Raw genomic sequence first — 17,047 nt, forward strand, 5'->3', positions numbered from 1 at the left:
TGTTGTGCCAAATTAGGTGGAACTCTTCAGATGGACATGTCTTATGCCACTACTCCAATTTATCGAGGGGAACAACTTAGGTTGTATAGAGAGGTAAGATTTGTGCACACTGTATGCAAAATAGATCAACCAAGGAACCATTCCATTTATGCAATTGATCAAGATTTTGGCTGTTTTCAACTCTCTTCAAATTAAATACATGAATCCCAAGTAAAAATTGAAGATGTAATTGAAAACCCTATACCAAATCAAACTGATGTATGGAAGCTATTCTTTGATGGTTCTTGTATAAAGGATGGAGCAGGGGCTAGGGTAGTACTAATCTCACCAGAAAAAGAAAACATTACACAATCATGTAAACTTGATTTTGAAGTTACCAATAATGTAGCAAAATATGAGACATTCCTTCTAGGACTACATTTAGCCAAGAGTTTAAAGGTACACAACCTCAGTGTTTTCACTGACTCAGAGCTCATTGTAAAACAAGTTAGAAATATTTGCCAAACAAAACATCCTAGGATTTATTGAAATGAGGTTTGGGATTCAATTGAAAATTTATTTAATGCTTTTAACTTGAATTATATCCCAAGAGATGAGAATATTCATGCAGATTCCCTAGCTTTTTCGGCCATTTCACTTAAAATTCCTTATCAAACTAATGTGCTCTATCAAATACAAGTCAAATACAGGCCATCCAACCCAGATAATCTAAAATACTGGTAGATATTTGAAGATGATGAAAAGCTAAAATATTTTTTGCGGGTTGTAGATGAATTTTTAGTTCTACAAATTGATGAAGATAGAACATAAACAAATGAAAACACAAATGGAAATGATAGTTCAAATTTCAATTCAAAAATTTCCAATCATCATATCATCCAATTGTCTAACAATTTTATTCCCAAAGTTCTCATTCCTTTAGAGAAATTATTTGATCAAAATGATGTCCCCAGAAACCCACAGTCAATTTCTCCACAAGATGACATAGAGGAAGTAAATATTGGAACAAATGATGAGATTAAGAACATTAAAATATGTGCATCCTTAGATCCTGAAATCAAAGCTCAATACCTTAAGTTGCTTGAAAAATATAATGATGTTTTCACCTAGACCTACGCTGATTTAAAGACTTATGATACATCACTAATACAGCATAAGATTCCTTTAAAACCAGAAGCTAAAACTTATCAACAGAAACTTAGGAGGATTAATCCAATTCTTCTACCAAATGTAGAAAAGGAACTTAAGAAAATGCTAGATGCCCAGATTATTGTGCCTCTAAGATGCTCTGGTTGGGTTTCCAAACTAGTTCCTGTTAGAAAGAAGAATGGGGAAGTCAGACTTTGTGTGGACTTTAGGAATTTGAATAAAGCATCATTAAAAGATAACTATCCTTTACCCAAAATGGAGCAGTTACTTCATATGGTTTCAGGAGCAAAAATACTTTCCATGCTTGATGGCTTTTCAGGTTACAATCAGGTAATGGTTGATCCAGTAGACAAAGATAAGACAACTTTTACTACACCCTAGGGTACATTTATGTATTCTAGAATGCCCTTTGGCTTATCCAATGCTAGAGAAACATTTTCGAGAGCTATGGACATAGATTTTATGGGTCAGGTAAACAAATTTGTAGTCATTTATCTTGATGACATCACTGTTTTTTCTAATTCTGATCAGAAACATCTAAAGCACTTGATGAAGGTTTTTAATAGGCGTAGGAAATGTGAAATCTCCCTGAATCCTAGAAAGTCTTTGTTTGCTATGAAAGAGGGAAAACTAATCAACCATATAATCTCAAAAGGAGTTTTGATTGATCCCAAACATGTATCTACCATTCAAACATTGTCATTAGCTAGAAATAAGAAAGAGATTCAAGATTTTCTAGGCAAGATTAATTTTTTAAGAAGGTTCATCCCAAATTATGCTAAAATTGTAAAAGACATAACTGATATGCTCCGAAAGGATCATGAATTTAAATGGACTATCCCTTCCAGACATTCATTTGATCAAATCAAGAAAGCTACCTCTGAAGCTCCAACCTTGGCCAATCCTGATTATACCAAACCATTCAATATCTTTTCCTTTGCCTCTGAAACAACCCTTGTTGTTGTTTTATTACAAAAGAATGAAGATTCCCATGACCAACCTATAGCCTTTTTTAGTAAGGTTATGAGAGATGTTGAGCTTAAGTATGACATAATTGAGAAACAAGCCTATGCCCTCATACAAGCCCTCAAATCATTCAGGATGTATGTCCTACATTCACCTATTACTGCTTACGTTCCTAACAGTGTTGTAAAAACTGTTTTAACCCAACCAGACACTGATGGGAAGAGAGGTAGATGGATCACTCAAATACTGGAGTATGATCTAACTATCAAAACCACAAATCTAGTAAAGGGTCAAGGATTAGCTAAGCTTCTAGCTGAATCCAACTGTAAAGTGCTAGGCATCAACTCTGTTTTGGAAATACAAGGGGAAAATCCACAAGAACCTTCCCAAAATTCAAATAAGAAGAATCCACAAGAACCTTCCCAAAATTAAATTAAGAAGAATCCACAAGAACCTTCCCAAAATTTGAATGAGGAGAATCCATAGCAACCATCCCATCATCCTGAAGAAAAGAATCCACAAGAACCTTTACCTTCAAATCAGATCATTTCTATACACATTGATGAGAAATTTATTTTATCAAATTGGTATCAAGATATTGTAAATTTCTTGATCCAATTTGAATCTCCAGCATCATTCTCCAAAATTCAATGTAAAACTCTAAAATTGAAAGTAGTTAAGTACTGTATCATAAATGCAAATCTATACTAGAAGGACCCACTCAATATATTGTTATTATGTTTAGAATCAGAGACTGAAGGGATCATTGGTCAGTTTCATACAGGATTTTGTGGAGGACATTATGCTAGCAGAGCAACATCATATAATATATTAAGGGCAGGATTTTATTGGCCAACAATGTTCTTACAAGTAGGAGCAAAAGTCAAAAGTTGTGTCCCTTGTGAGATGTTTGTTGGTAAGCAAAAACTAGCAACTCTTCCACTGATCAAAACAATAGTCTCAACACCTTTTCTCCAGTGGGTATTATATTTTATTGGAGAGATTCATCCTGCTTCAAGCAATTAGCATAGATAGATCCTCACTGCAACAGACTATTTTACTAAATGGGTGGAAGAAATTCCAGTAAGAAATGCTACTTAATCAGTAGTAATCAAATTCATTGAAGAAAACGTTTTATCTAGGTTTGGTTTCCCAACCCAAATTATTACTAACAATGCCACAACATTTTCCAATGCTAAAATGATTGAGTTTTGCCAGAAATATCAGATTCTGCTACATCGTTCAACTCCATATTATCGTCAAGGTAATGATCTTGCAGAATCATCCAATAAAATTCTGGTAAAGGTTATCAGAAAACTTTAGCAGATCATAAAAAGAGTTGGGACACTCATCTAATTTATTTAGTTAGGGAAAATAAGATTACTCCAAAGAGATCTACTGAAAAATCTCCTTTTCAGTTAGTTTATGGGAAAGATACAATTTTCCCTACCAACTCAACCTTCCCTGTTTTAAAGTTTCTGCTAGATTCAACTGATGAACCTGATGACTTTTCAAGGAGGATAAATCAAATTATTTAACTGAAGGAGAACAGAGATGAAGTCCAATACAAATTGAAAAAGTATCAAAATAAGATGCAGAGCTTGTTTGACAGAAGATCCAGGGAAAGGGACTTCAAGGACGGTGATCTATTTATAAGATGAGATTCCAAAAGAGAAGATAAGGGAAGACACAGAAAGTTTGACCACCTATGGTTTGGACCCTTAGCTATTGTTGAATTAAAGGGAAACAATACCTTTTGTGCTACAAAACCTAGAGGGACTATATTCCACATATCCTGTTAATGGAAGATTTCTCAAGCATTACATTCAGTACTAAGAAGTTGAAGTAGATTTCACTACTACCATTGAAAAAAGTCCGGTTTATTTTACTTTTTCAACTGTGAGTGTGCTTTTTTCACAGCTAAGACTCCATAGCCTAAGGAGAAGGCACATGGATCTGTAGGTTCTCTACATTCTACAGGAGAAATCAGTCCCCAGTTGGAGCTAATGTTGTAGCATTTTTTGTTTTTAGTAAGTTAGCATTTATTAGTCAAAAAAAAAGAAAAATGAAAATATATTTTAAGAAAATGTTAATTTAGGATATGGACAAAAAGAATAAAGAAACAAAAATGTTAGGAATATTTTGATGAATAAGTCCATATCAAATAAAATGTTAGAATAGATGCCCAAAAAAAGGAAGGCAAAAAATAAAATGTTAGATTAGAAATAAAAGAAAAAATAATAAATTCTGAAAGTGTTGCACATCCAAATGCCACTACTCTTAGTCAATTTTATTTTTGCAAATAAAGTTGTGTGTAGATTGTTTAAATGGCACACTAGTTCATACAATCCAATCGTACTATTTAATCATGATTGGATTAGAATTAAATTGTTTGTTAATAAGTAGCAACTAAAATTGGCTCAACAGTTTAATCTGAGCCAATGGAAGCAATAAGGGATAGAAGTAGATTAATCATTAAAAGGAAAATGTTGAGTTGCTAATCTAAATGCACTCGGGTGACTAAGATTGCAAAAAAATGTTAGGAAAGTTAAGGGTAGGTAGAGAAATAAAATGAAATTGGAGCATGATAGGATTTTTATCCTAAGTTAAAACAATGGATATATGTGCATATAACAAATGGTATTAATTAACCATAATTTGCTAAATCTCGATGTTATTTTATAATATTCATGCTTTATTCATTGATTCACCAAGAAACCCCACACCTGTCACATCCATCATATTTTTTTCGACCCCACCATCACTTTCCGCCTCACTTCACTAAACTCCCTCCATTTTCATTTCATCCCTCGCATCTCCTTCCAATCTGACGGCCTATATTGCTCCTTGGCCCTCCCTTTCCATCTGAATGTTATTAGCGAAGGGGGGGTCTGAAGTCGGCAGTTTTAGAAACCACCCTCCGAAACTGCCAACCCCCGCTCCTAGTTGTTTGTGACTTAAACTTACCATCAAAACTCACCCCGGAATGTGGTTTTCAGCCTCCTCCATCACAGTCGCTCCCACTTCATTATCTACGTCAACACCCACGTCACTTCCTCTGTCCCATCATCCTTACATGGACCAATCTTCCACCTATCTACCCATTATCTATTTAATTCAGCACCCCTTGCAAATCAATATTCTATCAATTCATTTCTTAGTCCTGTTGGATAGAGCCATTGATTAACAGTCACATTCCATTTTGTGACTTATAAACCCTGTTCTTTCATAAAAATTGTTACACAGTGCATTCCCATAACTCAGTTGAACACTGGATACTTGTTGATTACAGTCAAAACGACAAATTCACCATTCAAGCAAATTTTTTGTCTTGTTCACAAGCAAGCTCGCATCCAGGTTCACTCAATCTATTTCAATTATATTGTTTTTCTGTTGTCACTGTATTTCAGTCGAATCCTTCCCATTTATGTCACCTTCAGTTTGTAATCCAATCACCAGAATGCCTCCTAAGGGGAAGGAAGTTACAGAAACCCCAAATCCTTTCATTCATCCACAAGTTGATTTCCATGATACTCCCATGGCTGACAGAGACTATAAAATCCATGAGTCCTTGCCTGAATTTGACCTGTCTGAGATCTATTGGTGGATGGAGGGCCAATTCATCAATCAAATGGACGAAATTGAACTTTGGGACTCCCAAATTCCTCATTACATCTTCCCTCAGACCCATAGAGCACCTGAATTTGTCATAAAGTGTCATGCATCTTATGACCCCAATCAAAGAGTTATTATCTCACCTACAAGAGAAATCCTGTGCTCCATCAATGCTCAGTCCATTGACCAGATGTTGCAAGCCCCAACTATTGTGCCAAACACTCCTTTTTCTCATGAAAGCCTAACAGAAGCCTATCAGAAACTGGATTTCACTAAAAGAGCTCAAACCCTAGAAATTTTCTTAGTTGTAGATAACCCTCTGCCTAAAAGAAACCCTCCCTATGATTCATCTATATTCCCAAACATAACCAAGAAAATTATCACCATTCTCTCTTATCTCCTTGGTTATTATTCTAATCAATATCTAGATGAAGCCATCATTGGTTTCTTGTCTATCTTTTTTGTTGGTTCCAAACCCACTGTTCTTTTTAACTTTAGTCAATTTCTAGGTGGGGCCATTCATGAAAAATTTGTCCAATTCAATACTCAAGAGGTATTCAAGTAGGCTTCAGTACTTGTATATCTTTTTATCTATTTCAGGGAGATAAGTTTCCATTCAGTTTGCAGAAGCTAGATGAAGAATGGAACCAACAATCAGTCATCTTTTAGACTTCTATGGGAATGAAGGAGAAAGAATAATTTTCATATAAACAGTTCATATAATTGTTTGTTCATCCATCCTGTTAGTGTCAGCCTTTGTAGCCTTCCTCCAGTGATCAAATATGCTCTTACAAAGTGATTTTAAGGTGTCAAGGTCAATTTTGTCATTTCAAAGAGTCTTCAAGCAAAATTTGGTCACTAGGCATTAGGTCTAGGGTTTTCTTTCACTCCTTTCAAAGTTGTCCAAATTTCATTCTATGTCACTATTCAGCTGAGTCTATCATCATTCATATGGTTGTTATCATCATGTCAAGCTCCATTGGGTCATTTTACAGCTTATTCATGCTTCAGTTGTGCCTTGGTAAGGTCCATTTCCCTCTCCTAGGGTTTTGGAGGTAATTTCACTTGGATGGTCAAATCATTAGCAAAACTTGTATCCAAATGTTCATACACCTTCCCCTATCCTTCATGTACCTTATTAAACACTTCCCATCACTGAGATTCCCCAAATTCCTCATTTTTCCACAAACCCTAGTTTCTTGCTACAACCTGGCAATTTTCTAGGTTGGGCCTGTGTTTTGCCCTTTTGGACCCCTTCCCCTCACTCGATCTCCGAGATTTCACTTTCCCCTGCTTCCTAACATCCCTCCCTACTTCTAAAAATTTCCCCAAGAATTTAGAATCCCCTTATCCCCTTCATTTCGCTTCATTTCAACAAAATCCATCGTTTCACACATCGGGATAGGTTTTAATAAAATGATGTTTCTGAGCAATAAAAGATGGATTTTGGAAACCTGAAGGAGGTTTTTGTCCACAACAGGCCAAGGAAGAAAAACCTCCTTCACTTTTTACACAGGTATAATGGTTTTGGATAAATGTCAAAAATACAATCGCCTCGGGAGAATTGATGCACCTCTGAAGTGACCTTGGAAAAGTCAATTTTTCTCCTAGATTGGTTGGCCAAATAACTTTTTTGATAATTCAAAGGATAACTAGACAAAAATATTTTTCCAATGAGCTATCATGAGCTCAATTTGGAATTGAGGAAGGCATTCAAAAGTTGACTGCAACAGCACTCTGCCTTGAGGCAGCCTCATTTGGCACATTTTGACCAGTCTTGGGAGATTTAATTTTTGACAAGGAAAATGAACTCCAAATTGAAAAATTATAGTTGTAGTGGAAAGTAGGCTCAGAGACCGTTCCAACGAGCTATCCTATGCCTGATTTCGACACCCAGAAGGCCTCCAAACGTCTCTTACAAAATGTGTTACGCGTTGGGTTTGTGCGCTACGCACACAGGTGTGCGCTACGCACTAGGCCTCACTGGCCAGTGTAAAAAAACAAAGGCGCTACGCATATAGGTGTGCACTACGCATTGGGTTGGGGCGCTACGCAATCAGTCACAGCCCCAAAAAAAAAATTGTTAATGTGACCAGATTTTGCCAAATCGACTCCAAAGCTTGCAAGTAGGTTTTTCATGGCTGCTCAGCCAATTTTAAAATGTTTGTAGTGTGTTTAAGGTGGGAAATTTGATGTGTTGGGTGTAGAAAAGTGAAACCCTATGCACATACCAAAATCATTCTTTAGGGTTTTTAAAGACATGTGGGTGGCTTGGTGAAGATTTTCCCATTCTCCATTGGTGAAATACAGTCCCATACTCATTTGTAAAGTTTTAGCCAACATTGCAAAGGGTGCACATTACACTTTTTGCTCATTTTTCAAATTCCCTTGTGATCAAAGCAGTGACTATTTTATGCCAATCTACTTAAACAGAGTTATTACCACTGTGGCTTGTTTCCTATGGTGCTTTGGTACACATGTAACATGTTTAGGTTTTGAGCATACATTGAACTTTTGATTTCACTACACCTATATCAACATACATATTGGAGACATCTTGTTTTCAAAGCCAGGTCAGACACAGATTCAGTTTATAAGCAGGAGGTAGAGGCTAACCGAGAGTTTTGGCTTGAGAGGGTCAACATCCACTTAGAGAAGTTGCTGGCGAAGGCCAATAGAGACAAAGACATGCTCTATCACATGAAACATCACTATTGGGCTCGCATGCATGTCGGCAAAGCAAAAATGAAGATTTTGAAAAGGAGGTTGAGCAGAGAATTAAAACGGCGAAAGAGGCTGGATCCACTTCGATTTTTGGTCGAGGCTTCATTGGCTGGGCATGATACATGATGGAGGGTCTTCGCTCCGAATTTGAGCAAATTCGGAGAAATTTTTGTCATTTTGAAATTTTTTGGTCCCAAAAACAGTTTTTTCAGCTCTACGAGTAGCGCGTCGACACGCTCGCTTTTTATTGGGACACTTTCTGGAGGGAAACTTTGTATTTTTGGGTTTTTCATGGTATGTTATGCATGCTCAGTTATTTCCAAAGCATTTCATCAAGTTCTAGATGATCAAAAGGCCTAAAAACACCATGAAAACCACCTTGCTACCACCTTTTGCAACAGCAGGAAGTACTTCTGGAAGAATGCAGTTTGTGAGGGGAAAATGAGCTCCAAATTGAAAAATTCCACTTGGGTTGGAAAGTAGACATCCAGGGCTTTCCAACGAGCTATCATGAGCTCAATTTGGATGTCAGGAAGTGCCCCAACAATAGGCTGAAAGGTGCACTACGCATAGAGGTTTTTGGTCAATTTTTCACTTTCCAGCTCAGAATTTCGGCCAGTCATGACCAGTTTCACCTCTTGATGTGATTTTTGACCCAAATTGATGTAATTTAATGAAAATGATGTAGATTTCGTACTTATTTACCTATTCTAGATGATTCATCCACAAAATAGCAAAAATTTAATGTAATGAATCAGTTTCCTAGCATATAGGGGTTAGTTGTTTGACTACCTAGATTTCAATTCCTTGTTTAGAATTGGTTGAAACTGCTCCTAGAAGGAGGAGCTCGACCCCTAGAGGTTAGGGAATGGGTTGGCTTGGTCTATATTATGTAAATTTTCAGTCAGTAGCAAGGGTTGGACTCTTGGGAAGATTTTGGCACACTATTGTACATATTTTTCATATTTTGGCTAAGGAAAGATTAAAGGTTTTGCAGCACCTGTTGGGATTCTTGTGGCTTTCAGCTCTTGATGGTGTTATCTCTCAGTTTATTGTAAGTTTATTCATGTTTAAATGTATGCCATTCCCTTCTTATGCTTCTGAAACTAAATGAATGAGTAAATGAGGTTGAATCCATTGTTTACAGTGCTCTGCCTTTAAATATTGTTTAGTTTTATATGTTTTCACCAGTTTGGAGAGGATCCATGTTCTCCCTTGCCCTCTTCAGCTCCTTGTCGATCTGATCCATCCATACACCTGATCAAAGGCATCAAGACAACTGCCTACCTCGCCCCAACTCGAATTCTGCAAAGATCTGGCCTTATCCCGAGACCCAAAATTGGTTTTCCCTTTTCTCCAACAAAAACCTCAAAAATCTAAATCAAACTTTCTATCAATTTACTAGCATAAAATCAGTATTAATTTTAAGTCATCTCCGCCCTTTTGAAGACCTTTTGCCGAGATAGACCCAGAGAGAGCCCTCTCCTGTCCTCGTAGGGCTAGCTACGAGGCTGAGCGTGGTTTGATGTGGCCTCAAGTTTTGCCTTTCTTAGCCTGAGGCAGATTTGAGCCCTAACACATCCATTAATCTTCTTAGCAGCACTCCAAAATCAAGAATTAGTGATGAAATTGTAAAATTTTTGTAGCTAGTTGACCAAGCCACAACAGGAGATTGGTACCTTTACCAAAATTATATAGAGATTAGATTCTATGGTTGTGAGCTTCCACCTTACAAGCTTCCTAAGCACCTCCCTGTGATAATTTTTGTATTAGAATATATTAGGTAGATGCTCCATGCAGATGAAGTGCATTTTGTGGCTGCAAAGAAGAAATCACAGTTTAAGCTAAAAACTCAGGTTCGTCCATTCATCTGTAACACTAGAGCAGCAGGAGAAGAAGCAGGTAGGTTATCGAAAGAGATGAATTTTGGCCTCATATTTACTTGGTCTTATGACCCAATGGGAGTGATTTCAAAACTTAGAGTAGAAAATAAATTTACTCCATATCATCACACAGCCAGGCCTGAGATTGAGCAATATAAAAATCCGTCATAATGGAAGGAAAACGCCCTTCAAGAAGTTGAAGAACAGGCAGTCTCTAGAGTCTACTTCAAATATACAAACTCCACTTGCATAGGAAAAGACAACCAAATGAGGAAGGGAAGAACAGACATCCCCTACAACTGAAGTATCAAGTAAAGGCTTTAGAATTGTGCATGGAAAGAAGAGACCTAGGCTCTCTTTGAAGGTTAGTGCAACTAATGAGTCACATAAAGGAACATTTGACAAACTCGGAGAGACATTTTATTTCACATAGTATGGTGGACAGTCTACTCAGTCTCCCACTCATTCCACCACATCTCATAAACAGCGAGTGATTCAAACCACTGAAGACAGTCAGAAGGATAAAAATGAAGAAGATGATATTTTTCATGTTTTCAGTGAAATTAAGAAGAAGAATGAGGATTTAAAGATGAGCACTTATACTCAATTCTGGAAACATTCTTCCAGTTCTCAAGCCAGACTTCTTTCAATGTTTGACTCTGAAAATGGTAAAATGCAGATGGCTTTCTTATAAGCTCAGATTCCACAACCCAAAACTACTACACATTACTAGAAGCAAACTTCCTTTCAATTTAATGTTAAAGATGTACATCCAATTGACCAAATTTAGATGCACAAACAGATTATCCAAATGATCTCTTCTACTTTAACTAACATTGTCATTAGTTTGTCAAAATTACAGATCACCTTGGCTAATACACAGTCACAACTCAAGATTGAAAATTTTCCTCATTGGAAAAAGACACCAAGAACAAAGCTTTGGAAGATTTGGTGCTAAAGATGTGCTATTACCCCTCCAATGTAAATGTTGCAGAAGAAATTTTCAAGAAGAAAAATGCTGAGATTTCAGCATTAAAGGAAGCAACTCAAATTGTTGGTTTCAAAGGACCCAATGACTAAAGAAATTGAAGAAACTGAGGCTCAGAAATCAGACATGATGAAACTCATTATGGAACAAAATCTGCAAATAAAATAGATTGAGGAACAAATGGAAAAATTTGTCAAAGAGAAAGAGGAAGCTAGGAAAAAGGCCAATATTCCAATGGATGTAGTTCCTCTTGCAGAAGTCCCTATAACTATAGTTTCTGCCTCAGGCATCATAGTAACCATAGGTACAGCAGAAGGAGTTGAACAACTTGATGAAGTTGTTCAAAACTTGTCTATTTAGACTGAGGAAATTAATAAATTGCAGGATCAGCTGAAGACACTACAACACATGAAAGCAGTTGCAGAGAGCTCACATGCAGTGGAATTGCGGAGGGCAAGAGGTCAAATTGAGAGATTTCAGAAAGAAGCCAAAGACTCTTACCTCGGAAATACACTAGGTTTAGTAAACGAGAATATATGGGGAGATATTATTGAATCAATCAAAGATATCTGGCCTTATATCAGAATAATTTTTTATCAAAAAGACTTGTTGGAAAAAGCTCAAGAAGCTATTGAAACTATCTCAAATGAACTTGAGGACAAGCTAGAAACAACCACTGAAATAATCAAATTTCTGAATTCCAAAGACAGTTATGAGCTTGAATAATTGGGTATTGATGACAGGACAATAGCCATAGTGGAAGTGAAGAAAGTTATTACAAAGAAAAATCTCACTCTTCAGTTGAAGGAAAAGTGCAGTAGTGTCAATGTCATAGTTAAATGTTTTTTTAGACGGCTTGAACCCTTGACTAGCAAGGGTTTTCCCTCCATATTTGTGATAAATGATAAGTTAATTCCTATTGAAGACTATAGCCACAAGCTCAGAGTGCTTGCAGACAGTGCAGCTACAATTTCAAATATAAAGGGTACAACAACACCAAGTCTTGTGTTGAATGCACTCTAAGATACCTTTTTCATCCTTAATGAAGTAAAACACATAATTTTAGTAAAACCTACTTTTACTAAATATACAAAAATGGATGAGGTTTATCGTAGGGTAATTAAGTTATATATTCCAGATGAAAAACGTTGGGAACAGTTAACTGATATACTTGACTTAAAGAAGGATCAACAGTATTCAGAATTTTGGGGAATAGCCATCAACAAATCAACAACATTCAGAATTTTGGGGAACATTCATCAACAGTTCAACAGCAAAATAGTGACAGATCGACTATCAGTTCATTTTTCTGATTTTTTATTAAGTTATTTTTGTAAATTTGTTTAAGATATTTTCTTAACACTAAACTTGTATAAATAACTCTCTTTCATGAGTTATTAAGGGTTGCACCCTTGAAGAAACATTTGTAAGCAATAAATGTACTCTGCTTTTTCTGAATCACTAATAGCAAAGCAAAGGATTTTGGATTTTTATTCATATAGTTTCATATTCCTTATAAGTTTTTCCAATTTTCATTCACTGTGTTTTCCTCATATTCTTAAGTTTTACAACGATAACTAGGTAGGAGTAGTTGTGTCTCAATTACTCCTAGAAGCTCTCTGAAGTAATCATCTTTGAAGAGAATGAATTACAGAAATTGTTTGTTTAAGTAATTCCCTCTAAATCATAAAATTATCAGTCTCTTTGTAATCTTGGGCATATTTTGTTAAACTTTCTGAACATTGTTTGAAGCTTTTTTTTAGTTATGGTTATTTGATTTTCTATTTGAAAACTGTAATAGTCATAGCATCGTTCTATTTCTACTCATCACCAGATAAGCCTAAGCACTGTGTGGATTTTAATAGCAGCCCTTTGTTTAAGTATTAGTATTATTCAAAAAGGTTAGGTATCACTGTTTTAAATATGTTTCATACATTGGTCCTCCAAAATTAAAACAAAACATCCAAAACATTTTAGATGCCCTGGCAAGATAGCTGACCATTATCATCTCAAAGATACAACACATGAATCATTCCATACCAACCCATACCATTCAGGAGTTCATAGGATCACCAAAGATAGTTCAAGATTGGAGTGATGCGCAAGTACGATGTGCATTTGAAGAAACACAGTACATGTCGTCGCGCGTTTAGACAGTCAGCATATTTTTACCTTATCTCTTAAACCGTGTACCCATTTTCCATGAAATTTTTACAGGAAATGTATGGAGGTGAGATTAATAAACCCACTTAATTTCATGTCTAGAATCTTTATGGTTTCTGATAAACGGGCCACTATCATATACAACCATTTTCATATTTTCTCGAAATTTGTGAGTCAAAATTAGCTCAATTTTTTTGTGGAGAAGAATTATGATGATATTAACCTGCCGAAATAAAAAAATAAATAAATAAAATAAAATAAAAAATCATCTCAATCTGATTCACTATTTAGGAGATATTAAAAAATATCAGTCACAAGGTTCGTTGCGTTTTTGGACAGTGAAACATTTTGACCAACAAATTCGACTTCCAACGTTCTAAAACCAATTTTAATGATTGTAATAGATGTATTTTGGTTCTTGAGGGTTTGAAAAACTTATTTTGATGTAGTCATTAATAATTTTATTGTGGATTTGGTTGGAGATACTAGTAGGTAGGCAATTCCTACAATTATGTAAACAGTTCTATATTCCCTCTCACAAGTGGAAAACTGATTTCTCTTTGGGAAATTTGGTTCCATTAGGTGGAACTCATGATTTTTTATGTATATATTGTGTAAATTTGATAGAGAGGAGTGGTTATTCAGTGTGTGGAAAGAAGACTGCTATTTTGTACTCTCAATCAATTTTTCAAGTGAATAGAAGAAGGTTGTAGTGGTTTAATAGGGATTCATGTGTCAAACATTGTTGGTAATGTGTTTTTTGTTTTGTGAATAATTTTTTGTCAGTTTCATGATTTAATACATGTCTTCATATTTGTCTTAACAAAAAAATATCTCAAAATTCACTACTTGTTGTGCTTTGTTTTATGTTAGTTGAACAGTCTATGTTTTCCTCTTACGACATTTAAAATTCATCTTGTAATCTAATTCTCTAGTTTCATCCTCACAAATCTTCATTTTCCCTATCTTCAATGAATCAAGTTAAAAATACCAGAAAACTGCCTATCTTTCCCCTACCTAAATCACCTCATCATCCCTTATTCACTTGAAACCATTAGTAGAGTGTGACTCCATGCCCAATGGATGTGTCTTCTCCCACCTACTTGAAAAACATTGAAATCAACCTACTCTTTCGATCCTCATAACTATCCTAAGGTCGAAAATCATTCAGTCATCTAATTGGCTAAGAAAACCTTAGTGAGAGATCCCTCTCCAAGGCTAGAAGGGCTAGATTCTAGACTAAAACTAATTTTTGTTTACCTTTGTAATCATTTTTCAGCATAAAGGAAATTACAGAGTGTTGATAGGATGTATAGAAAAAAAACTCTTTAGGTCCCACCCACCCAGTGCATTGGGCATGGCAATCCTCTCCCAACAAACCTAAGGGAGCACATGTTTATCCTAGGTACCAACCCATAAGAACATGAAACATATTTTGTGAATTTTTTTGGCAGTACCATGTGGAATCTAGGAAATTTATATCCAAAAGACCGAAATAGCCTCCAAAACTTATTTAACCAAAAAAAAACTCACAGCTCTAGATAGCCACCTAAGACTCCATCTTTTAAGTCTTTTTTCAATCTTGGTGATAAGCTAAGACCAATACACCTTCTTGTAACATTTTGATTTCAGATGAAATCCCAAATATTTAATGTCTTTATCAAACTCATGAATTTGAAAAGGAAAAACATTCTTGCTGTTCAAAGCTTGAAATTTAGTCAAATTCTTAATCAAAATAGATGGTTTCATATCATTGAACACCATACATGTAGTTAAAACAAACAGAATTATAATCTCAAATAAAATAGCTACATCTCTACAAGATCCACAGTAGAAAATCAAGATGTCATCAACAAATAAGAAATGGGTGATTGCTAATGCATTTGAAATTATAACTCCCTAAAAATCACCCTAACATTTAGCATTTGCAAGAAATCAACTAAGACCATTAGCAACAAGAAATAACCATAAATGAGATAAGGGGAATATATGACAAAGACCTCTTTATGCATGGAAAAAAGGAGATGTTTCTCCATTGATCAAAACAACAAAAGAGACAGATCACAAGAAACCCATCACCCAATTTATGAAATCAATCTCAAAACCCAAATGAGTTAGTAGCAATCTAAGATACATCCAACTCACTTGGTTATAGGCCTTTGATAAATTAATTTTAATAATTTCACCCTTTAATTTGAGATATTTGATGTTATGAAGACCTTTCTAAGCCACCCTAATTGCCTTGTGAATTTGTCACCCTTCCAAAAACCCAAATTGTTCCTTTGAAATAGATGTCGATAAAATCAATTTTAACCTCCTAGAAATCACTTTAGATATGAATTTTTAGGTGCAATTACATAAGGAAATAGGATGGAAATCTTCAAAAGATTTAGGATTATCCACTTTGGGGATGAGAGCTATGAAAGTGGAATTGAAAGTTGAGAGGAATCTACCCTCCCTTTGAGAATCATTAACAACCTGCAGTAGGTCCTTACCAATAAAATCAAAAAATCCTTTGAAGAACTTAATCCCCTAGCCATTTTTCTTGGGGCTTTTATCTTTCTAAAAGCTAGAAATTATATCCTTCAATTCATCCTCAGAAATGTCCTCCATCAGAGTTATGGTATCTTCATCATTTACAAATCTAGGGAACATTTGGGCTACCCTTATGACTTTGGTAATATAAGCCCTCTCAGGCTCCTTGAACAGATTTTGGAAATGAGAAACACTTAGGGAAGCAAGACCATCAAAATCTAATATTTCCCCTCCCAATCCATCCTGAAGAGAAAAAATGGTATTATACATCTGCCAACCATTGGCATAGGGCTGGAAGAATTTGGTATTCACATCCCCAGTTGAAATACATATACATCTACTCCTCAAATGCCACTCAACCTCCTAATATTTTAATATGGATTTTCTATCAGTTATTAATCTAAATAGAGCCTCCCTTGAGGCCTCATCCAAAAAACCACTAAAGCTAAAGTTAGATAGAACTTGAATCTTCTTTTTAATATCCACTAGATCTTACTCTTCTCCACATTTTTTTAGATTTGCCCACTCCATCACTCATCTCTTAACACATATAAGATTATTTTCAAGCTATTAGGTTGCAGATAAACTAGATTAGGGATCAAATGGAATCCATCTCTCGTTCAAAAGTTTGGGAAAATCCCCATCTCTAATATAAGAGGAATTAAACTTAAAAGGGAAAATAGGCTTGGGCCTGGAATTTTTCAACTCCAAAAATTATAGGATAATGATTAGATTCCCCGCCCACACTAATCCATTGTCGAATATTGGAGAAATATTCCACTAGAGCTTCAACCACCATAAATCGATCAATATGTTTTGCAATATGGGCCTCCTCACAATGTTGATTTCTCTAAGACAGTTTAATCCTAACAGGATCAACATCCAGTAGCATTTTCCGAATAATTTTATGAAGGAATAAATCCATGAGTTTATCATCTATAACCCAAGGCCCCCAAGATTCAACCTACCCTAAAGAACTAATTAAATCCCCACCAAGAAACAAATTCTTAGCCTCCATCTATGT

Source organism: Pinus tabuliformis, chromosome 8, assembly GCF_031772625.1.
Source record: "Pinus tabuliformis cultivar Carrire ecotype Pingquan chromosome 8, CPIR1, whole genome shotgun sequence".
Classification (NCBI taxonomy): domain Eukaryota; kingdom Viridiplantae; phylum Streptophyta; class Pinopsida; order Pinales; family Pinaceae; genus Pinus; species Pinus tabuliformis.